The sequence below is a fragment of the Mytilus californianus genome, unplaced genomic scaffold, assembly GCF_021869535.1.
Source record: "Mytilus californianus isolate M0D057914Y unplaced genomic scaffold, xbMytCali1.0.p SCAF_8, whole genome shotgun sequence".
Taxonomy (NCBI): Eukaryota; Metazoa; Mollusca; class Bivalvia; order Mytilida; family Mytilidae; genus Mytilus; species Mytilus californianus.
In genome coordinates this window covers 58885413-58911718 of record NW_026262734.1, presented here as the reverse complement: position 1 = coordinate 58911718, position 26306 = coordinate 58885413, and the positions used below count along the sequence as shown (strand labels likewise).

The window sequence follows — 26306 nt, the reverse complement described above, 5'->3', positions numbered from 1 at the left end:
ATGATCAGAGGTAACCAACGACAAAATATATTTGTTAGGTGACCAGAAGTAACCAAATTGAATAATTGTGTATTGTGACCAGACTGAGCATAATTGTAAGGTGACCCGAGGTAAACATAATCAATATCTTTGCAAGATGACCAGATGTAACCAACGTCCATATCTGCCAGGTGATCAGTGACAACCAAATCAAATATCTGTGTAATGTGACCAGAACATCATTGTCAGGTGACCAGAGGTAACCATATTAAATATCTGTGTTAGGTGACCAGAGGTAACAAAATCTGTGTTCAGTGACTAGATAGCACCAAAGTCAATATATGTGTAAAGTGACAAGAGGTAACCAAATTATATGTATGTCTTTAAAGTGAACAGAACATCAGCGTTAGGTGAACAGAGGTAATTATAGCCTATATCTGTGTATAGTGATCAGAGGTAAATAAGTCAATATATGTGCAAGGTGATATTGGGTAACTAAGTTAACATCTATGTTAATAAGGTGATCAGAGGTTACCACAGTCAATACATGTATACAAAGAACCAGAACATCATCATAAGATGACCAGGAGTAAACATAATCAATATATGTGCAAGGTTACCAGAGGTAACCAAAGTCAATACATGTGCAAGGTGACTAGAGTTAACCATATGAATACCTGTGAAGGGTGATCAGAGGTAACCAAAGTGAATATTTGTGCAAGATGACCAGAGGTAACCAAGTCAATATATGTGTTAGGTGATCAGAGGTAACCAATGTAAATATTTGTGGCAAGTGACTAAATGTAACTAAAGTCAATATTTGTGTAAGGTGACTAGAGGTAACCAAATTAGATATATATATATATGTGTTAAGTGATCAGAACATCAGTGTAAGATGACCAGAGGTAACCATGCAAAGTCAATATATCGGTAAGTGGAACAGAGGTAACCAAAATCAATATCTGTGTCACCAGTGTCAACATCTGTATCAAGAGAACAGAGGGCATCAAATTAAAAATATGTGTAAGGTGACCATAGAAAACCGAAGTCAATATCTGAGTTAGGTGACAATAATGATCTTACGTCAGTATCTGTGTAAGGTGACCAGAGGTAGCCAAAGTCAACATATGAATAAGATGACCAGAAGTAACCAAAATCTATTTCGTTTCTTTATTATTTCTTTTTTTATTTCGACACTGTCATGACAATTTCTATTAACATAGTTTAATCCTGAACCTTAAAGAAAACTCGTAATCATATAGTATATGCCAGCAATAATAAGCTGTTTATCCTGTAAGAACTTATCGTAGCTTACTTTCACTTTAAACCCGAAATACTGCACTTTTTTTTTGTCGCGTAGAGACATATTTGTAACCGTTTCTATTAGGGTTACATGTGGGCCCTCTTGCGTAAATATTATCCTTGTAATAACTGGTGTCACTAGTTGGGAATTATCTGTTTATAGCATATACCATCACCCCGATTTTTGTAGAGTGATAAGGTGCTTTTTGTCCGCAATTTGCTTTTTGTCCGTTTTTGCTTTTTGTCCGATAATTTTGCTTTTTGTCCGTTGCTTTTTGTCCGTTTTGCTTTTTGTCCGATAATTTTGCTTTTTGTCCGACACTTTTGCTTTTTGTCCGTTGCTTTTTGTCCGTTTTGCTTTTTGTCCGATAATTTTGCTTTTTGTCCGACACTTTTGCTTTTTGTCCGTTGCTTTTGGTCCGTTTTGCTTTTTGTCCGCTGATTTTGCTTTATGTCCGATATAAAAATGTGTATACTAGTATTTTTTGCAGGTTTAATTTTGAACTTCGAAACACCATGCCCTTTTTGGAGTTAAATACAGACCATACTCACTTTATGAATGGAGGGGAAGGGGGCCTCGGAGAATTTGAAAATGAATGATATAATACATGGTAATAACTTGAAAAGGAAAATTTGCTAAAAAAAACAATGAATATTCCATCCGAAAATAAATTCGCATGGCCCATACACCCACCTACCACAACCCGAAAATGAAATGATCGATCACCATATATATAACGTTACAATTATCCCACTGAAACTACCAGCCCAATATCATAGTAAATTTGGCTTCACTATCCTTTAGTAATGAGAATCTGGAAGCAAGCAGGATCCCGATGAACTCACCGGTCGCCAAATATGACTGCAATGGTTAACATAGAATACAAAGTCGTAAAATACAATTTAAACTTATTTGTATATCAAAACCCTTAAAATTAGAAATTTTTATTAAGAATATCTGACAGAGATTAAGTGTTAAGAATGTGAAGAACGTTTTACTTAAACTATCGGACGACTCCTTTAATATTAGACATATTGCCCATAACTGAAACTATTTTGATTTGTGTTTGGTTTTTTTTGTTTGTTTTTTTTTTTTGTTGTTGCTAATCTTGAAAACATAAATGGTCAGAGAGAAACTTCGAAAATGATTTAAAAAGCGTACTATCAAGACGATAACAAAAAAAAAGAATACATTTCTACCTTGGTCGGTTTAGCTCAAGTTGACGTCCTTTATGGCTCATCTATACGTCCCAAAATTGGTTTCCATTCTCTAACTATAGTTTGCCTCAACCCAATTTAACTTAAACTTAAACACAATGCTTATTACCACATAACCCAGATCAAGTTTGAACTTTGGTGGCGTCACTTTTACTGTTCTAGAGTTATGCCCCTTTGCAAATAAAAAAAACTGCTGAATTTTTTATTCCCGTTCTTTAACTTTAGTTTGCTTAAAACAAATGGTATGAAACTTCTGTGCAATGTGTATTACCACAAAACACAAGTCACGTGTGAATTTTGGTGGCCTCACTTTTCCTGTTATGCCCCTTTATAAATGGGGAAAATGCTGACTTTATTGTTTTTGTTTTCTAACTTAAGTTTGCCTCAAGCAAATGTTATGAAACTTATACACAATGCTTATTACAACAGAAGTTAGATCAAGTACAAATTTGGGTAGTGCCACTTTTTCCGTCTTAAGTTTCCCTTTATGAAGTTTTATGCAAACGGGGGCATTATCTGTGTCCCATGGACTCATTTCCCATTTATTATAGGATTCATTGTCCTTAAATGAAAAATTTTAGCGTTTATTTTCTTTTTTGCCTACTATCTTGAAAATTATAATAGTACAGAAAAAAACTTTATGATGATCAGCAAGATCAGTTCTACAAATGAGACAACATGGTCGAAATCGCTAATCGTCTCCTTATTACAGTTAATGTCCTTTGATGATGATTTTGACCATTTTGTTTGGCATTTTTTGCCTTATATCTTAAATCTACAATAAAGACAATACGATGGCGACTTCTTATTGGAGTTATTGCCCTTTAATGTAGTGTCTTTCGCATTCTTGGATTGTATTTATTTCATTTAAAAAAACATATTTATGAGATTTGAACATATAGATATTAATATTTTTACAAGCGTAGATTTTATTTTCTTTTATTTTTAATGCTTTTAAATTGGCATTTTTAGGGGAGATAACTCTGAGATATTGCATTTTCTGAAAGAGTCTACACAAACTTTTGCTAATTTAAATTTTAGCAGGAAAAAACGCACGGTGACCCTATCTTATCTATTGATATTCTCAAGGCATTTTCTAAAAGCTATCTTCTCGCATTTTGTTTTCAATTCTATCATTAAGTTTAGCTTCTGATCACATAATGCTGTTTTTTTCCCGTATAATCCATACAAAATGTGTCATTTTTTCACAACCTGTAGCTTGAGAAAATGCTCGGTGACCTATCATATTTATTATATTTTTGAACATTTCACAATATATACTACGTTTTGGCAAAGACTGAACAAATTCTGTCATTTATAATCTATACTCTCATACCACCTTAAAGACGATTTTCACCTGGGTTTTTTTTAGCGTTTGATCAGCAAGTCAAGATCTACTAACAAGTCAAATTTTGCCGACATAGTTAAGAAGACTGTGACCCTTTATAGGAGTTATTGCCCTTAAATGAGGATTTTTATCCTCTTTTGTGTTTTGAGCAAAACTAAAGAAGATAGAAGAAAACTAAACAGCACATGATCAGCAATACAAGATCAACAAAACAGATTTTGTCATGAGTTCTATTCTTGTTTACAATGTTGGAGAGTGTCCTTTGTTGAATATGCACATAGACCAAGGTAATCACAAAGGCTCTTTAGAGCCTCTAGTTTATTATTATTAGAACTATGTATAGTTGGTTAAAAATGACTTTTAAGACCGATGTCGAATACTTTTCGCTTGATAGATTTTTGGAACAGATGTGGAGTGCAGGGTTATTTGAACGGACGTAATTCGAGTTCGAACGTTTTCTAACTCAAGTATAACTTTCTTGCTTTTACTTTCGACATGTAAAGTTTAGCTTATGTCATGAATTTAACGCCCTTATTTTAAAGAAACTTCAATAAACAGCAGACTATATGCCAGGTCTTTTTTGACAACAAGTGGCAAACAATTTGGGGCGTAATTTAAGGAGGCTTTTCCCAGGATGCAATTGCTCGTAGACTGTATTTACCCTCTACAGTAGACCAAATTATCCACAAATTCCGCAAAAGGGATCTTTTAATGATAAACCATGTCCAGGGAGACATAAAGCAACAAACGTCCAGCAGGACCGATGCATTTGTCTTAAACATTTCTGATATTGATTCTGCGTGGATTTCTAATTGGCACGAGTATCCATTGGTGTTCATGGTAAAACCTTTGGAGCTATATCAGTTTGCGTGGAAATTAATAAAGAGCACGGCGACCTTTCCTTGGTGATATTTTAATGGCCGTCCGGCGTACAAAAATATACCCAAACAAAAAAAAAAATAGGAACAAATCATGGTAACAAATGATAACCAAATCATATGATTTCTTTATGATTTGAAAGTGATAAAATTTCACATGCAAATGAGCTAACAAATCACAACAACAAATCACAAACAAATTGCTTCCAATTCATAAGCAAATCATAAACAAATTGTCAAGAAATTGTATTGAAATCATTAACAAATCAGAGGATATTTCTTTCCTACTTTAAGCAAATCACAAACAAATTTGTTTCAAATTGTAAAGAAATTATAAAGAAATTGTTAACAAATCTTTAACAAATCAGAATGAAATCATATTCTTACCTCAAGCAAATCGCAAACAAATTGTTTTCAAATTATGAAGAAATTATAAACAAATCGTTATCAAATCTTTAACAAATCAGAAGTAAATCATATTCCTACCTCAAGCAAATCGCAAATAAATTGTTTTCAAATTATGAAGAAATTATAAACAAATTGTTATCAAATCTTTAACAAATCAGAAGTAAATCATATTCCTACATTAAGCAAATCACAAGCAAATCGTCAATTAATTGACATCATCATCGATTCACAGATTAAATCATTTACATCTGGATCGAAAATCTGTTCTGCCCCTGAGACCCCCAAACTTTGAAGTGCACTTGTCTTTATTTTACCTTGTCTACTCCTCTGATTGTTAAGGGATTATTATTTCGGGTTGTCATGAGGGAGCAATTGTTCCCTCTGTGAAAAGTTTCTCTCACTTCTCCAGAATTTGAATCTAACGAGAGTTGACAACATGGGCAACCACGTTTACTAGAAGGATGTCGAATACTAGGTGGGTCTTAATCTTGGTCCAAATCTGCTACAGCTATATACCTGACCAGTCAACATCATGAAAAATTTAAACATAAAACTTGCGAGTGCATGTTGTCTGCTGACTCGGGAAGCTACTCTTTAATTGCTCGTCTCATTCTGTTTACATGTCTTTTACACATTTTTTTTTGAAAATTTATTCAGACAGTACACATAACGAGATATTGAAACGCACAGTTTCCGAATATAAAAGTTTAACACCTTTGACATGTTTGAATAGTTGACATACAATTGAATTCCTGAAACAATAAGTTAATGACTAAGATACTTACCACTGTCATCATTAATAGTATATCTTACTCTTCATCTTGCAACCTTCTTTGTTCAGTTAATGTAGAACAGTATTTGAAATTTGAATTTGACCTCAACCGGAAGTCAGAGATAAAGACAAACCCAGAAAATCTGAATGCAATAACATTGTTTTCATTGTAGCAAATCATCAATGAATCACACCATGATAGCTAACAAAGTTAACAAATCATTTCCTATGATATTCCAAGTAAACAAATCATAACGAAATCACACAATTTTAGCGAACAAAGTTAACAAATCTTTTTGAAATCATTTCATACGATATCCTAAGTAAACAAATCATAAAGAAATCACACAAAAACAGAAACAAATTGCTAACAAATCATACATTTGAAAGAAATCACAAAGAAATCAGTTTTGGGAATTTGGCGAATACTGATTTGTTTATGATTTATTTAATGAATCGCAAGCAAATGGTACTAACAAATTGCAGAATTACGATTTGAAAGAGATTTGAATACGATTTGAAAGCAATTTGTTCATTTATTTTTCTGTTTGGGTATGTTAACCAAAAACCATCTTGTGTACCAAAGTCGTCAGTGATGGTCACACAGACAGTCCGGGTACACAGTTATCGTCCTTTGATTTTCGTTGTCCAGTCCCTAGTGTGGACAGTGTGTTACTTGTCGATTTTTTTTATACCCCTTCCGAATTTATTTCTCCATGTTTTATGACTCAAATAGTAAGTAGGGGGTGAAATGACACTGTAAAAAAATTTGGGTCATGAATTTTAAAGTAAAGTAGTGATTTGGTCCAGCTGAAAAATGTTAAAAATTAGCACTTCGGAGGCTGTCAAAAGATTTGAAGACCCCATCAGCATGAAATTGTCCATATTTTGAGTTAGAGCCGATGAAGTTTTCTATAATTTTGATATAATTTGTCCCAAAAGTAGTACAACACACTGTAAAAATATTATTGAGAAAGCGCAGGTGGGATTTTTTTAATTTTCATTTATTGTCTAAAAGAAATGCACTACGAAATAACTGTGTACTCGGACCTAAGAGGTGAAATCAGGAAATATAGAATCTGTACTTTGGCAACTTCCCTGAATGATTTGATGGTGTCAATTTATCAAATAGCATAAAACTAAAGGATTAAAACTTTTATTTGATAGAATTTCTGCAAAAATGACCAATTTTGGCATGTTATGGTCAAAATAAGCATTTCATAGCTTTTTCAATTTTGATGCATATTAAGTGGCATTCTGACTTTCTATCTGACAGGTTTTTATGTGTCAATATTTGTGTTTCTATGCTTCAATCCAGTTGTATTACTCATTTGTGAACTCTGAATCTACAGAAAAGAAGATTATCTCAGACAATATGTTCAAAATGTGTTGTATATATGGTCCTCGTCTAACGCCCTGTTTGGATCGAGTTAAATGTGAGGAGCTTGGAACATAAAAGTTGAAGTCCATTATAAAGACCTCACTAAATTTGTATAAAAAGCACTTAACAATGTCTTTTGTACCTGTTTTATGTCACATAATATCTTTCTTTTCTTCTGTAGGATAGCAAGTGGTTCAAATATAAGCCTGTTGAGACTAAAATTGCATGCATGTTTTTCACTAAAAAGTGAAAAATCTTTGTATCAGACCATACTGTTTGCAAAAAAAGTTGAATGCAAGAGTCTTTTTGTGCTCAGATTTATTGTATCATGTCACCTGAGTATAGAAATGATAGAAAAGACACAAAATTTTATTTCATATAGCTTCAATATGCATTTTTAAATGTAAATATGTGATACGGCCTAAATTGACCCTAAATTATTTTCAGTCTTACTTGGCCTAAGACCCTTTTAAACTAATGTGATATGTTATTTGTAAGTTTTCTTTCCATTTAAAGTACATTAAATACATATGTAAGGATTATTTATAACCAAAAAGCTTTACAAATTTAAAATTGCTGGAAAATATTACATCTTCATGTAAGGCCCCCCTTCATTGGAAAACCTCCATTTTTAGCCACAGGCTCATATAAATTTGACTTTTTAATAATTATGATAAGTCTGATAAATCAAATGAGTACTCTATTGCTTTTAATACATAATATATTATATATTAAGGCATTTCAAAAGTATTTTTTTGCAATATTTAAATTTTTTAAGCCCTAAATGTTGATAGTTGAAAATTTTCAATTTTAACATCTAAATTTAACACTCAAAGTTGAATATAGAATTAGTCATATTGTCTATAATATATATCATATTGCCATGAAACTTTGTAAGCAGTCTTATAATTTAATAAGCTTTGGTCATACCAAGTTTCATTAAGATTGGTCAACTTTTTCTACCCTATTAGGTGAAATCAGGAAATATAGAATCTGTACTTTGGCAACTTCCCTGAATGATTTGATGGTGTCAATTTATCAAATAGCATAAAACTAAAGGATTAAAACTTTTATTTGATAGAATTTCTGCAAAAATGACCAATTTTGGCATTTTATGGTCAAAATAAGCATTTCATAGCTTTTTCAATTTTGATGCATAAGTGGCATTCTGACTTTCTATCTGACAGGTTTTTATGTGTCAATATTTGTGTTTCTATGCTTCAATCCAGTTGTATTACTCATTTGTGAACTCTGAATCTACAGAAAAGAAGATTATCTCAGACAATATGTTCAAAATGTGTTGTATATATGGTCCTCGTCTAACGCCCTGTTTGGATCGAGTTATATGTGAGGAGGTTGGAACATAAAAGTTGAAGTCCATTATAAAGACCTCACTAAATTTGTATAAAAAGCACTTAACAATGTCTTTTGTACCTGTTTTATGTCACATAATATCTTTCTTTTCTTCTGTAGGATAGCAAGTGGTTCAAATATAAGCCTATTGAGACTAAAATTGCATGCATGTTTTTCACTAAAAAGTGAAAAATCTTTGTATCAGACCATACTGTTTGCAAAAAAAGTTGAATGCAAGAGTCTTTTTGTGCTCAGATTTATTGTATCATGTCACCTGAGTATAGAAATGATAGAAAAGACACAAAATTTTATTTCATATAGCTTCAATATGCATTTTTAAATGTAAATATGTGATACGGCCTAAATTGACCCTAAATTATTTTCAGTCTTACTTGGCCTAAGACCCTTTTAAACTAATGTGATATGTTATTTGTAAGTTTTCTTTCCATTTAAAGTACATTAAATACATATGTAAGGATTATTTATAACCAAAAAGCTTTACAAATTTAAAATTGCTGGAAAATATTACATCTTCATGTAAGGCCCCCCCCCCTTCATTGGAAAACCTCCATTTTTAGCCACAGGCTCATATAAATTTGACTTTTTAATAATTATGATAAGTCTGATAAATCAAATGAGTACTCTATTGCTTTTAATACATAATATATTATATATTAAGGCATTTCAAAAGTATTTTTTTGCAATATTTAAATTTTTTAAGCCCCAAATGTTGATAGTTGAAAATTTTCAATTTTAACATCTAAATTTAACACTCAAAGTTGAATATAGAATTAGTCATATTGTCTATAATATATATCCTATTGCCATGAAACTTTGTAAGCAGTCTTATAATTTAATAAGCTTTGGTCATACCAAGTTTCATTAAGATTGGTCAACTTTTTCTACCCTATTAGGTCCGGGTACACAGTTATCGTCCTTTGATTTTCGTTGTCCACGAATATAGTCCCTAGTGTGGACAGTGTGTTACTTGTCCATTTTTTTTATACCCCTTCCGAATTTATTTCTCCATGTTTTATGACTCAAATAGTAAGTAGGGGGGTGAAATGACACTGTAAAAAAATTTGGGTCATGAATTTTAAAGTAAAGTTACTGTAGTGATTTGGTCCAGCTGAAAAATGTTAAAAATTAGCACTTCGGAGGCTGTCAAAAGATTTGAAGACCCCCTCAGCATGAAATTGTCCATATTTTGAGTTAGAGCCGATGAAGTTTTCTATAATTTTGATAAAATTTGTCCCAAAAGTAGTACAACACACTGTAAAAATATTATTGAGAAAGCGCAGGTGGGATTTTTTCAATTTTCATTTATTGTCTAAAAGAAATGCACTACGAAATAACTGTGTACTCGGACCTAAGAGGTGAAATCAGGAAATATAGAATCTGTACTTTGGCAACTTCCCTGAATGATTTGATGGTGTCAATTTATCAAATAGCATAAAACTAAAGGATTAAAATTTTTATTTGATAGAATTTCTGCAAAAATGACCAATTTTGGCATTTTATGGTCAAAATAAGCATTTCATAGCTTTTTCAATTTTGATGCATAAGTGGCATTCTGACTTTCTATCTGATAGGTTTTTATGTGTCAATATTTGTGTTTCTATGCTTCAATCCAGTTGTATTACTCATTTGTGAACTCTGAATCTACAGAAAAGAAGATTATCTCAGACAATATGTTCAAAATGTGTTGTATATATGGTCCTCGTCTAACGCCCTGTTTGGATCGAGTTAAATGTGAGGAGCTTGGAACATAAAAGTTGAAGTCCATTATAAAGACCTCACTAAATTTGTATAAAAAGCACTTAACAATGTCTTTTGTACCTGTTTTATGTCACATAATATCTTTCTTTTCTTCTGTAGGATAGCAAGTGGTTCAAATATAAGCCTGTTGAGACTAAAATTGCATGCATGTTTTTCACTAAAAAGTGAAAAATCTTTGTATCAGACCATACTGTTTGCAAAAAAAGTTGAATGCAAGAGTCTTTTTGTGCTCAGATTTATTGTATCATGTCACCCGAGTATAGAAATGATAGAGAAGACACAAAATTTTATTTCATATAGCTTCAATATGCATTTTTAAATGTAAATATGTGATACGGCCTAAATTGACCCTAAATTATTTTCAGTCTTACTTGGCCTAAGACCCTTTTAAACTAATGTGATATGTTATTTGTAAGTTTTCTTTCCATTTAAAGTACATTAAATACATATGTAAGGATTATTTATAACCAAAAAGCTTTACAAATTTAAAATTGCTGGAAAATATTACATCTTCATGTAAGGCCCCCCTTCATTGGAAAACCTCCATTTTTAGCCACAGGCTCATATAAATTTGACTTTTTAATAATTATGATAAGTCTGATAAATCAAATGAGTACTCTATTGCTTTTAATACATAATATATTATATATTAAGGCATTTCAAAAGTATTTTTTTGCAATATTTAAATTTTTTAAGCCCCAAATGTTGATAGTTGAAAATTTTCAATTTTAACATCTAAATTTAACACTCAAAGTTGAATATAGAATTAGTCATATTGTCTATAATATATATCCTATTGCCATGAAACTTTGTAAGCAGTCTTATAATTTAATAAGCTTTGGTCATACCAAGTTTCATTAAGATTGGTCAACTTTTTCTACCCTATTAGGTGAAATCAGGAAATATAGAATCTGTACTTTGGCAACTTCCCTGAATGATTTGATGGTGTCAATTTATCAAATAGCATAAAACTAAAGGATTAAAACTTTTATTTGATAGAATTTCTGCAAAAATGACCAATTTTGGCATTTTATGGTCAAAATAAGCATTTCATAGCTTTTTCAATTTTGATGCATAAGTGGCATTCTGACTTTCTATCTGACAGGTTTTTATGTGTCAATATTTGTGTTTCTATGCTTCAATCCAGTTGTATTACTCATTTGTGAACTCTGAATCTACAGAAAAGAAGATTATCTCAGACAATATGTTCAAAATGTGTTGTATATATGGTCCTCGTCTAACGCCCTGTTTGGATCGAGTTAAATGTGAGGAGCTTGGAACATAAAAGTTGAAGTCCATTATAAAGACCTCACTAAATTTGTATAAAAAGCACTTAACAATGTCTTTTGTACCTGTTTTATGTCACATAATATCTTTCTTTTCTTCTGTAGGATAGCAAGTGGTTCAAATATAAGCCTGTTGAGACTAAAATTGCATGCATGTTTTTCACTAAAAAGTGAAAAATCTTTGTATCAGACCATACTGTTTGCAAAAAAAGTTGAATGCAAGAGTCTTTTTGTGCTCAGATTTATTGTATCATGTCACCTGAGTATAGAAATGATAGAAAAGACACAAAATTTTATTTCATATAGCTTCAATATGCATTTTTAAATGTAAATATGTGATACGGCCTAAATTGACCCTAAATTATTTTCAGTCTTACTTGGCCTAAGACCCTTTTAAACTAATGTGATATGTTATTTGTAAGTTTTCTTTCCATTTAAAGTACATTAAATACATATGTAAGGATTATTTATAACCAAAAAGCTTTACAAATTTAAAATTGCTGGAAAATATTACATCTTCATGTAAGGCCCCCCTTCATTGGAAAACCTCCATTTTTAGCCACAGGCTCATATAAATTTGACTTTTTAATAATTATGATAAGTCTGATAAATCAAATGAGTACTCTGTTGCTTTTAATACATAATATATTATATATTAAGGCATTTCAAAAGTATTTTTTTGCAATATTTAAATTTTTTAAGCCCCAAATGTTGACAGTTGAAAATTTTCAATTTTAACATCTAAATTTAACACTCAAAGTTGAATATAGAATTAGTCATATTGTCTATAATATATATCCTATTGCCATGAAACTTTGTAAGCAGTCTTATAATTTAATAAGCTTTGGTCATACCAAGTTTCATTAAGATTGGTCAACTTTTTCTACCCTAAGAGGTGAAATCAGGAAATATAGAATCTGTACTTTGGCAACTTCCCTGAATGATTTGATGGTGTCAATTTATCAAATAGCATAAAACTAAAGGATTAAAACTTTTATTTGATAGAATTTCTGCAAAAATGACCAATTTTGGCATTTTATGGTCAAAATAAGCATTTCATAGCTTTTTCAATTTTGATGCATAAGTGGCATTCTGACTTTCTATCTGACAGGTTTTTATGTGTCAATATTTGTGTTTCTATGCTTCAATCCAGTTGTATTACTCATTTGTGAACTCTGAATCTACAGAAAAGAAGATTATCTCAGACAATATGTTCAAAATGTGTTGTATATATGGTCCTCGTCTAACGCCCTGTTTGGATCGAGTTAAATGTGAGGAGCTTGGAACATAAAAGTTGAAGTCCATTATAAAGACCTCACTAAATTTGTATAAAAAGCACTTAACAATGTCTTTTGTACCTGTTTTATGTCACATAATATCTTTCTTTTCTTCTGTAGGATAGCAAGTGGTTCAAATATAAGCCTGTTGAGACTAAAATTGCATGCATGTTTTTCACTAAAAAGTGAAAAATCTTTGTATCAGACCATACTGTTTGCAAAAAAAGTTGAATGCAAGAGTCTTTTTGTGCTCCGATTTATTGTATCATGTCACCTGAGTATAGAAATGATAGAAAAGACACAAAATTTTATTTCATATAGCTTCAATATGCATTTTTAAATGTAAATATGTGATACGGCCTAAATTGACCCTAAATTATTTTCAGTCTTACTTGGCCTAAGACCCTTTTAAACTAATGTGATATGTTATTTGTAAGTTTTCTTTCCATTTAAAGTACATTAAATACATATGTAAGGATTATTTATAACCAAAAAGCTTTACAAATTTAAAATTGCTGGAAAATATTACATCTTCATGTAAGGCCCCCCCTTCATTGGAAAACCTCCATTTGTAGCCACAGGCTCATATAAATTTGACTTTTTAATAATTATGATAAGTCTGATAAATCAAATGAGTACTCTATTGCTTTTAGTACATAGTATATTATATATTAAGGCATTTCAAAAGTATTTTTTTGCAATATTTAAATTTTTTAAGCCCAAAATGTTGATAGTTGAAAATTTTCAATTTTAACATCTAAATTTAACACTCAAAGTTGAATATAGAATTAGTCATATTGTCTATAATATATATCCTATTGCCATGAATCTTTGTAAGCAGTCTTATAATTTAATAAGCTTTGGTCATACCAAGTTTCATTAAGATTGGTCAACTTTTTCTACCCTATTAAGGAGGTGAAATCAGGAAATATAGAATCTGTACTTTGGCAACTTCCCTGAATGATTTGATGGTGTCAATTTATCAAATAGCATAAAACTAAAGGATTAAAACTTTTATTTGATAGAATTTCTGCAAAAATGACCAATTTTGGCATTTTATGGTCAAAATAAGCATTTCATAGCTTTTTCAATTTTGATGCATAAGTGGCATTCTGACTTTCTATCTGACAGGTTTTTATGTGTCAATATTTGTGTTTCTATGCTTCAATCCAGTTGTATTACTCATTTGTGAACTCTGAATCTACAGAAAAGAAGATTATCTCAGACAATATGTTCAAAATGTGTTGTATATATGGTCCTCGTCTAACGCCCTGTTTGGATCGAGTTAAATGTGAGGAGCTTGGAACATAAAAGTTGAAGTCCATTATAAAGACCTCACTAAATTTGTATAAAAAGCACTTAACAATGTCTTTTGTACCTGTTTTATGTCACATAATATCTTTCTTTTCTTCTGTAGGATAGCAAGTGGTTCAAATATAAGCCTGTTGAGACTAAAATTGCATGCATGTTTTTCACTAAAAAGTGAAAAATCTTTGTATCAGACCATACTGTTTGCAAAAAAAGTTGAATGCAAGAGTCTTTTTGTGCTCAGATTTATTGTATCATGTCACCTGAGTATAGAAATGATAGAAAAGACACAAAATTTTATTTCATATAGCTTCAATATGCATTTTTAAATGTAAATATGTGATACGGCCTAAATTGACCCTAAATTATTTTCAGTCTTACTTGGCCTAAGACCCTTTTAAACTAATGTGATATGTTATTTGTAAGTTTTCTTTCCATTTAAAGTACATTAAATACATATGTAAGGATTATTTATAACCAAAAAGCTTTACAAATTTAAAATTGCTGGAAAATATTACATCTTCATGTAAGGCCCCCCTTCATTGGAAAACCTCCATTTTTAGCCACAGGCTCATATAAATTTGACTTTTTAATAATTATGATAAGTCTGATAAATCAAATGAGTACTCTATTGCTTTTAATACATAATATATTATATATTAAGGCATTTCAAAAGTATTTTTTTGCAATATTTAAATTTTTTAAGCCCCAAATGTTGATAGTTGAAAATTTTCAATTTTAACATCTAAATTTAACACTCAAAGTTGAATATAGAATTAGTCATATTGTCTATAATATATATCCTATTGCCATGAAACTTTGTAAGCAGTCTTATAATTTAATAAGCTTTGGTCATACCAAGTTTCATTAAGATTGGTCAACTTTTTCTACCCTATTAAGGAGGTGAAATCAGGAAATATAGAATCTGTACTTTGGCAACTTCCCTGAATGATTTGATGGTGTCAATTTATCAAATAGCATAAAACTAAAGGATTAAAACTTTTATTTGATAGAATTTCTGCAAAAATGACCAATTTTGGCATTTTATGGTCAAAATAAGCATTTCATAGCTTTTTCAATTTTGATGCATAAGTGGCATTCTGACTTTCTATCTGACAGGTTTTTATGTGTCAATATTTGTGTTTCTATGCTTCAATCCAGTTGTATTACTCATTTGTGAACTCTGAATCTACAGAAAAGAAGATTATCTCAGACAATATGTTCAAAATGTGTTGTATATATGGTCCTCGTCTAACGCCCTGTTTGGATCGAGTTAAATGTGAGGAGCTTGGAACATAAAAGTTGAAGTCCATTATAAAGACCTCACTAAATTTGTATAAAAAGCACTTAACAATGTCTTTTGTACCTGTTTTATGTCACATAATATCTTTCTTTTCTTCTGTAGGATAGCAAGTGTTTCAAATATAAGCCTGTTGAGACTAAAATTGCATGCATGTTTTTCACTAAAAAGTGAAAAATCTTTGTATCAGACCATACTGTTTGCAAAAAAAGTTGAATGCAAGAGTCTTTTTGTGCTCAGATTTATTGTATCATGTCACCTGAGTATAGAAATGATAGAAAAGACACAAAATTTTATTTCATATAGCTTCAATATGCATTTTTAAATGTAAATATGTGATACGGCCTAAATTGACCCTAAATTATTTTCAGTCTTACTTGGCCTAAGACCCTTTTAAACTAATGTGATATGTTATTTGTAAGTTTTCTTTCCATTTAAAGTACATTAAATACATATGTAAGGATTATTTATAACCAAAAAGCTTTACAAATTTAAAATTGCTGGAAAATATTACATCTTCATGTAAGGCCCCCCTTCATTGGAAAACCTCCATTTTTAGCCACAGGCTCATATAAATTTGACTTTTTAATAATTATGATAAGTCTGATAAATCAAATGAGTACTCTATTGCTTTGAATACATAATATATTATATATTAAGGCATTTCAAAAGTATTTTTTTGCAATATTTAAATTTTTTAAGCCCCAAATGTTGATAGTTGAAAATTTTCAATTTTAACATCTAAATTTAACACTCAAAGTTGAATATAGAATTAGTCATATTGTCTATAATATATATCCTATTGCCATGAAACTTTGTAAGCAGTCTTATAATTTAATAAGCTTTGGTCATACCAAGTTTCATTAAGATTGGTCAACTTTTTCTACCCTATTAAGAAGGTGAAATCAGGAAATATAGAATCTGTACTTTGGCAACTTCCCTGAATGATTTGATGGTGTCAATTTATCAAATAGCATAAAACTAAAGGATTAAAACTTTTATTTGATAGAATTTCTGCAAAAATGACCAATTTTGGCATTTTATGGTCAAAATAAGCATTTCATAGCTTTTTCAATTTTGATGCATAAGTGGCATTCTGACTTTCTATCTGACAGGTTTTTATGTGTCAATATTTGTGTTTCTATGCTTCAATCCAGTTGTATTACTCATTTGTGAACTCTGAATCTACAGAAAAGAAGATTATCTCAGACAATATGTTCAAAATGTGTTGTATATATGGTCCTCGTCTAACGCCCTGTTTGGATCGAGTTAAATGTGAGGAGCTTGGAACATAAAAGTTGAAGTCCATTATAAAGACCTCACTAAATTTGTATAAAAAGCACTTAACAATGTCTTTTGTACCTGTTTTATGTCACATAATATCTTTCTTTTCTTCTGTAGGATAGCAAGTGGTTCAAATATAAGCCTGTTGAGACTAAAATTGCATGCATGTTTTTCACTAAAAAGTGAAAAATCTTTGTATCAGACCATACTGTTTGCAAAAAAAGTTGAATGCAAGAGTCTTTTTGTGCTCCGATTTATTGTATCATGTCACCTGAGTATAGAAATGATAGAAAAGACACAAAATTTTATTTCATATAGCTTCAATATGCATTTTTAAATGTAAATATGTGATACGGCCTAAATTGACCCTAAATTATTTTCAGTCTTACTTGGCCTAAGACCCTTTTAAACTAATGTGATATGTTATTTGTAAGTTTTCTTTCCATTTAAAGTACATTAAATACATATGTAAGGATTATTTATAACCAAAAAGCTTTACAAATTTAAAATTGCTGGAAAATATTACATCTTCATGTAAGGCCCCCCTTCATTGGAAAACCTCCATTTTTAGCCACAGGCTCATATAAATTTGACTTTTTAATAATTATGATAAGTCTGATAAATCAAATGAGTACTCTATTGCTTTTAATACATAATATATTATATATTAAGGCATTTCAAAAGTATTTTTTTGCAATATTTAAATTTTTTAAGCCCCAAATGTTGATAGTTGAAAATTTTCAATTTTAACATCTAAATTTAACACTCAAAGTTGAATATAGAATTAGTCATATTGTCTATAATATATATCCTATTGCCATGAAACTTTGTAAGCAGTCTTATAATTTAATAAGCTTTGGTCATACCAAGTTTCATTAAGATTGGTCAACTTTTTCTACCCTATTAGGTGAAATCAGGAAATATAGAATCTGTACTTTGGCAACTTCCCTGAATGATTTGATGGTGTCAATTTATCAAATAGCATAAAACTAAAGGATTAAAACTTTTATTTGATAGAATTTCTGCAAAAATGACCAATTTTGGCATTTTATGGTCAAAATAAGCATTTCATAGCTTTTTCAATTTTGATGCATAAGTGGCATTCTGACTTTCTATCTGACAGGTTTTTATGTGTCAATATTTGTGTTTCTATGCTTCAATCCAGTTGTATTACTCATTTGTGAACTCTGAATCTACAGAAAAGAAGATTATCTCAGACAATATGTTCAAAATGTGTTGTATATATGGTCCTCGTCTAACGCCCTGTTTGGATCGAGTTAAATGTGAGGAGCTTGGAACATAAAAGTTGAAGTCCATTATAAAGACCTCACTAAATTTGTATAAAAAGCACTTAACAATGTCTTTTGTACCTGTTTTATGTCACATAATATCTTTCTTTTCTTCTGTAGGATAGCAAGTGGTTCAAATATAAGCCTGTTGAGACTAAAATTGCATGCATGTTTTTCACTAAAAAGTGAAAAATCTTTGTATCAGACCATACTGTTTGCAAAAAAAGTTGAATGCAAGAGTCTTTTTGTGCTCCGATTTATTGTATCATGTCACCTGAGTATAGAAATGATAGAAAAGACACAAAATTTTATTTCATATAGCTTCAATATGCATTTTTAAATGTAAATATGTGATACGGCCTAAATTGACCCTAAATTATTTTCAGTCTTACTTGGCCTAAGACCCTTTTAAACTAATGTGATATGTTATTTGTAAGTTTTCTTTCCATTTAAAGTACATTAAATACATATGTAAGGATTATTTATAACCAAAAAGCTTTACAAATTTAAAATTGCTGGAAAATATTACATCTTCATGTAAGGCCCCCCTTCATTGGAAAACCTCCATTTTTAGCCACAGGCTCATATAAATTTGACTTTTTAATAATTATGATAAGTCTGATAAATCAAATGAGTACTCTATTGCTTTTAATACATAATATATTATATATTAAGGCATTTCAAAAGTATTTTTTTGCAATATTTAAATTTTTTAAGCCCCAAATGTTGATAGTTGAAAATTTTCAATTTTAACATCTAAATTTAACACTCAAAGTTGAATATAGAATTAGTCATATTGTCTATAATATATATCCTATTGCCATGAAACTTTGTAAGCAGTCTTATAATTTAATAAGCTTTGGTCATACCAAGTTTCATAAAGATTGGTCAACTTTTTCTACCCTATTAGGTCCGGGTACACAGTTATCGTCCTTTGATTTTCGTTGTCCACGAATATAGTCCCTAGTGTGGACAGTGTGTTACTTGTCGATTTTTTTTATACCCCTTCCGAATTTATTTCTCCATGTTTTATGACTCAAATAGTAAGTAGGGGGGTGAAATGACACTGTAAAAAAATTTGGGTCATGAATTTTAAAGTAAAGTAGTGATTTGGTCCAGCTGAAAAATGTTAAAAATTAGCACTTCGGAGGCTGTCAAAAGATTTGAAGACCCCCTCAGCATGAAATTGTCCATATTTTGAGTTAGAGCCGATGAAGTTTTCTATAATTTTGATATAATTTGTCCCAAAAGTAGTACAACACACTGTAAAAATATTATTGAGAAAGCGCAGGTGGGATTTTTTTAATTTTCATTTATTGTCTAAAAGAAATGCAATACGAAATAACTGTGTACTCAGACCTAAGAGGTGAAATCAGGAAATATAGAATCTGTACTTTGGCAACTTCCCTGAATGATTTGATGGTGTCAATTTATCAAATAGCATAAAACTAATGGATTAAAACTTTTATTTGATAGAATTTCTGCAAAAATGACCAATTTTGGCATTTTATGGTCAAAATAAGCTTTTCATAGCTTTTTCAATTTTGATGCATAAGTGGCATTCTGACTTTCTATCTGACAGGTTTTTATGTGTCAATATTTGTGTTTCTATGCTTCAATCCAGTTGTATTACTCATTTGTGAACTCTGAATCTACAGAAAAGAAGATTATCTCAGACAATATGTTCAAAATGTGTTGTATATATGGTCCTCGTCTAACGCCCTGTTTGGATCGAGTTAAATGTGAGGAGCTTGGAACATAAAAGTTGAAGTCCATTATAAAGACCTCACTAAATTTGTATAAAAAGCACTTAACAATGTCTTTTGTACCTGTTTTATGTCACATAATATCTTTCTTTTCTTCTGTAGGATAGCAAGTGGTTCAAATATAAGCCTGTTGAGACTAAAATTGCATGCATGTTTTTCACTAAAAAGTGAAAAATCTTTGTATCAGACCATACTGTTTGCAAAAAAAGTTGAATGCAAGAGTCTTTTTGTGCTCAGATTTATTGTATCATGTCACCTGAGTATAGAAATGATAGAAAAGACACAAAATTTTATTTCATATAGCTTCAATATGCATTTTTAAATGTAAATATGTGATACGGCCTAAATTGACCCTAAATTATTTTCAGTCTTACTTGGCCTAAGACCCTTTTAAACTAATGTGATATGATATTTGTAAGTTTTCTTTCCATTTAAAGTACATTAAATACATATGTAAGGATTATTTATAACCAAAAAGCTTTACAAATTTAAAATTGCTGGAAAATATTACATCTTCATGTAAGGCCCCCCTTCATTGGAAAACCTCCATTTTTAGCCACAGGCTCATATAAATTTGACTTTTTAATAATTATGATAAGTCTGATAAATCAAATGAGTACTCTATTGCTTTTAATACATAATATATTATATATTAAGGCATTTCAAAAGTATTTTTTTGCAATATTTAAATTTTTTAAGCCCCAAATGTTGATAGTTGAAAATTTTCAATTTTAACATCTAAATTTAACACTCAAAGTTGAATATAGAATTAGTCATATTGTCTATAATATATATCCTATTGCCATGAAACTTTGTAAGCAGTCTTATAATTTAATAAGCTTTGGTCATACCAAGTTTCATTAAGATTGGTCAACTTTTTCTACCCTATTAGGTGAAATCAGGAAATATAGAATCTGTACTTTGGCAACTTCCCTGAATGATTTGATGGTGTCAATTTATCAAATAGCATAAAACTAAAGGATTAAAACTTTTATTTGATAGAATTTCTGCAAAAATGACCAATTTTGGCATTTTATGGTCAAAATAAGCATTTCATAGCTTTTTCAATTTTGATGCATAAGTGGCATTCTGACTTTCTATCTGACAGGTTTTTATGTGTCAATATTTGTGTTTCTATGCTTCAATCCAGTTGTATTACTCATTTGTGAACTCTGAATCTACAGAAAAGAAGATTATCTCAGACAATATGTTCAAAATGTGTTGTATATATGGTCCTCGTCTAACGCCCTGTTTGGATCGAGTTAAATGTGAGGAGCTTGGAACATAAAAGTTGAAGTCCATTATAAAGACCTCACTAAATTTGTATAAAAAGCACTTAACAATGTCTTTTGTACCTGTTTTATGTCACATAATATCTTTCTTTTCTTCTGTAGGATAGCAAGTGGTTCAAATATAAGCCTGTTGAGACTAAAATTGCATGCATGTTTTTCACTAAAAAGTGAAAAATCTTTGTATCAGACCATACTGTTTGCAAAAAAAGTTGAATGCAAGAGTCTTTTTGTGCTCCGATTTATTGTATCATGTCACCTGAGTATAGAAATGATAGAAAAGACACAAAATTTTATTTCATATAGCTTCAATATGCATTTTTAAATGTAAATATGTGATACGGCCTAAATTGACCCTAAATTATTTTCAGTCTTACTTGGCCTAAGACCCTTTTAAACTAATGTGATATGTTATTTGTAAGTTTTCTTTCCATTTAAAGTACATTAAATACATATGTAAGGATTATTTATAACCAAAAAGCTTTACAAATTTAAAATTGCTGGAAAATATTACATCTTCATGTAAGGCCCCCCTTCATTGGAAAACCTCCATTTTTAGCCACAGGCTCATATAAATTTGACTTTTTAATAATTATGATAAGTCTGATAAATCAAATGAGTACTCTATTGCTTTTAATACATAATATATTATATATTAAGGCATTTCAAAAGTATTTTTTTGCAATATTTAAATTTTTTAAGCCCCAAATGTTGATAGTTGAAAATTTTCAATTTTAACATCTAAATTTAACACTCAAAGTTGAATATAGAATTAGTCATATTGTCTATAATATATATCCTATTGCCATGAAACTTTGTAAGCAGTCTTATAATTTAATAAGCTTTGGTCATACCAAGTTTCATAAAGATTGGTCAACTTTTTCTACCCTATTAGGTCCGGGTACACAGTTATCGTCCTTTGATTTTCGTTGTCCACGAATATAGTCCCTAGTGTGGACAGTGTGTTACTTGTCGATTTTTTTTATACCCCTTCCGAATTTATTTCTCCATGTTTTATGACTCAAATAGTAAGTAGGGGGGTGAAATGACACTGTAAAAAAATTTGGGTCATGAATTTTAAAGTAAAGTAGTGATTTGGTCCAGCTGAAAAATGTTAAAAATTAGCACTTCGGAGGCTGTCAAAAGATTTGAAGACCCCCTCAGCATGAAATTGTCCATATTTTGAGTTAGAGCCGATGAAGTTTTCTATAATTTTGATATAATTTGTCCCAAAAGTAGTACAACACACTGTAAAAATATTATTGAGAAAGCGCAGGTGGGATTTTTTTAATTTTCATTTATTGTCTAAAAGAAATGCAATACGAAATAACTGTGTACTCAGACCTAAGAGGTGAAATCAGGAAATATAGAATCTGTACTTTGGCAACTTCCCTGAATGATTTGATGGTGTCAATTTATCAAATAGCATAAAACTAATGGATTAAAACTTTTATTTGATAGAATTTCTGCAAAAATGACCAATTTTGGCATTTTATGGTCAAAATAAGCTTTTCATAGCTTTTTCAATTTTGATGCATAAGTGGCATTCTGACTTTCTATCTGACAGGTTTTTATGTGTCAATATTTGTGTTTCTATGCTTCAATCCAGTTGTATTACTCATTTGTGAACTCTGAATCTACAGAAAAGAAGATTATCTCAGACAATATGTTCAAAATGTGTTGTATATATGGTCCTCGTCTAACGCCCTGTTTGGATCGAGTTAAATGTGAGGAGCTTGGAACATAAAAGTTGAAGTCCATTATAAAGACCTCACTAAATTTGTATAAAAAGCACTTAACAATGTCTTTTGTACCTGTTTTATGTCACATAATATCTTTCTTTTCTTCTGTAGGATAGCAAGTGGTTCAAATATAAGCCTGTTGAGACTAAAATTGCATGCATGTTTTTCACTAAAAAGTGAAAAATCTTTGTATCAGACCATACTGTTTGCAAAAAAAGTTGAATGCAAGAGTCTTTTTGTGCTCAGATTTATTGTATCATGTCACCTGAGTATAGAAATGATAGAAAAGACACAAAATTTTATTTCATATAGCTTCAATATGCATTTTTAAATGTAAATATGTGATACGGCCTAAATTGACCCTAAATTATTTTCAGTCTTACTTGGCCTAAGACCCTTTTAAACTAATGTGATATGATATTTGTAAGTTTTCTTTCCATTTAAAGTACATTAAATACATATGTAAGGATTATTTATAACCAAAAAGCTTTACAAATTTAAAATTGCTGGAAAATATTACATCTTCATGTAAGGCCCCCCTTCATTGGAAAACCTCCATTTTTAGCCACAGGCTCATATAAATTTGACTTTTTAATAATTATGATAAGTCTGATAAATCAAATGAGTACTCTATTGCTTTTAATACATAATATATTATATATTAAGGCATTTCAAAAGTATTTTTTTGCAATATTTAAATTTTTTAAGCCCCAAATGTTGATAGTTGAAAATTTTCAATTTTAACATCTAAATTTAACACTCAAAGTTGAATATAGAATTAGTCATATTGTCTATAATATATATCCTATTGCCATGAAACTTTGTAAGCAGTCTTATAATTTAATAAGCTTTGGTCATACCAAGTTTCATTAAGATTGGTCAACTTTTTCTACCCTATTAGGTGAAATCAGGAAATATAGAATCTGTACTTTGGCAACTTCCCTGAATGATTTGATGGTTTCAATTTATCAAATAGCATAAAACTAAAGGATTAAAACTTTTATTTGATAGAATTTCTGCAAAAATGACCAATTTTGGCATTTTATGGTCAAAATAAGCATTTCATAGCTTTTTCAATTTTGATGCATAAGTGGCATTCTGACTTTCTATCTGACAGGTTTTTATGTGTCAATATTTGTGTTTCTATGCTTCAATCCAGTTGTATTACTCATTTGTGAACTCTGAATTTACAGAAAAGAAGATTATCTCAGACAATATGTTCAAAATGTGTTGTATATATGGTCCTCGTCTAACGCCCTGTTTGGATCGAGTTAAATGTGAGGAGCTTGGAACATAAAAGTTGAAGTCCATTATAAAGACCTCACTAAATTTGTATAAAAAGCACTTAACAATGTCTTTTGTACCTGTTTTATGTCACATAATATCTTTCTTTTCTTCTGTAGGATAGCAAGTGGTTCAAATATAAGCCTGTTGAGACTAAAATTGCATGCATGTTTTTCACTAAAAAGTGAAAAATCTTTGTATCAGACCATACTGTTTGCAAAAGAAGTTGAATGCAAGAGTCTTTTTGTGCTCAGATTTATTGTATCATGTCACCTGAGTATAGAAATGATAGAAAAGACACAAAATTTTATTTCATATAGCTTCAATATGCATTTTTAAATGTAAATATGTGATACGGCCTAAATTGACCCTAAATTATTTTCAGTCTTACTTGGCCTAAGACCCTTTTAAACTAATGTGATATGTTATTTGTAAGTTTTCTTTCCATTTAAAGTACATTAAATACATATGTAAGGATTATTTATAACCAAAAAGCTTTACAAATTTAAAATTGCTGGAAAATATTACATCTTCATGTAAGGCCCCCCTTCATTGGAAAACCTCCATTTTTAGCCACAGGCTCATATAAATTTGACTTTTTAATAATTATGATAAGTCTGATAAATCAAATGAGTACTCTATTGCTTTTAATACATAATATATTATATATTAAGGCATTTCAAAAGTATTTTTTTGCAATATTTAAATTTTTTAAGCCCCAAATGTTGATAGTTGAAAATTTTCAATTTTAACATCTAAATTTAACACTCAAAGTTGAATATAGAATTAGTCATATTGTCTATAATATATATCCTATTGCCATGAAACTTTGTAAGCAGTCTTATAATTTAATAAGCTTTGGTCATACCAAGTTTCATTAAGATTAGTCAACTTTTTCTACCCTATTAAGAGGTGAAATCAGGAAATATAGAATCTGTACTTTGGCAACTTCCCTGAATGATTTGATGGTTTCAATTTATCAAATAGCATAAAACTAAAGGATTAAAACTTTTATGTGATAGAATTTCTGCAAAAATGACCAATTTTGGCATTTTATGGTCAAAATAAGCATTTCATAGCTTTTTCAATTTTGATGCATAAGTGGCATTCTGACTTTCTATCTGACAGGTTTTCATGTGTCAATATTTGTGTTTCTATGCTTCAATCCAGTTGTATTACTCATTTGTGAACTCTGAATCTACAGAAAAGAAGATTATCTCAGACAATATGTTCAAAATGTGTTGTATATATGGTCCTCGTTTAACGCCCTGTTTGGATCGAGTTAAATGTGAGGAGCTTGGAACATAAAAGTTGAAGTCCATTATAAAGACCTCACTAAATTTGTATAAAAAGCACTTAACAATGTCTTTTGTACCTGTTTTATGTCACATAATATCTTTCTTTTCTTCTGTAGGATAGCAAGTGGTTCAAATATAAGCCTGTTGAGACTAAAATTGCATGCATGTTTTTCACTAAAAAGTGAAAAATCTTTGTATCAGACCATACTGTTTGCAAAAAAAGTTGAATGCAAGAGTCTTTTTGTGCTCAGATTTATTGTATAATGTCACCTGAGTATAGAAATGATAGAAAAGACACAAAATTTTATTTCATATAGCTTCAATATGCATTTTTAAATGTAAATATGTGATACGGCCTAAATTGACCCTAAATTATTTTCAGTCTTACTTGGCCTAAGACCCTTTTAAACTAATGCGATATGTTATTTGTAAGTTTTCTTTCCATTTAAAGTACATTAAATACATATGTAAGGATTATTCATAACCAAAAAGCTTTAAAAATTTAAAATTGCTGGAAAATATTACATCTTCATGTAAGGCCCCCCTTCATTGGAAAACCTCCATTTTTAGCCACAGGCTCATATAAATTTGACTTTTTAATAATTATGATAAGTCTGATAAATCAAATGAGTACTCTATTGCTTTTAATACATAATATATTATATATTAAGGCATTTCAAAAGTATTTTTTTGCAATATTTAAATTTTTTAAGCCCCAAATGTTGATAGTTGAAAATTTTCAATTTTAACATCTAAATTTAACAC

The 26306-nt window shown here is 30.3% G+C and overlaps 1 protein-coding gene and 2 long non-coding RNA genes across 4 annotated transcripts in view; 2 read left to right on the top strand and 1 right to left on the bottom strand.

Moving 5' to 3' along the window:
• The window catches only part of LOC127711252 (uncharacterized), a 77447-nt gene that overhangs the window by 16537 nt on the left and 34604 nt on the right, over positions 1 to 26306 (bottom strand). The window lies entirely within an intron of this gene.
• LOC127711268 (uncharacterized) lies at positions 10795 to 19217 on the top strand. 2 transcript variants are annotated; one of them, XR_007986624.1, is made up of 2 exons: positions 10795 to 11307; positions 19073 to 19217. It is a non-coding gene; the product is annotated as an uncharacterized LOC127711268 (long non-coding RNA). The 2 variants fall into 2 exon arrangements; XR_007986623.1 differs by lacking the exon at positions 10795 to 11307 and adding an exon at positions 17047 to 17780.
• On the top strand, positions 20335 to 22257 carry LOC127711269 (uncharacterized). The gene is made up of 2 exons (XR_007986625.1): positions 20335 to 20820; positions 22113 to 22257. It is a non-coding gene; the product is annotated as an uncharacterized LOC127711269 (long non-coding RNA).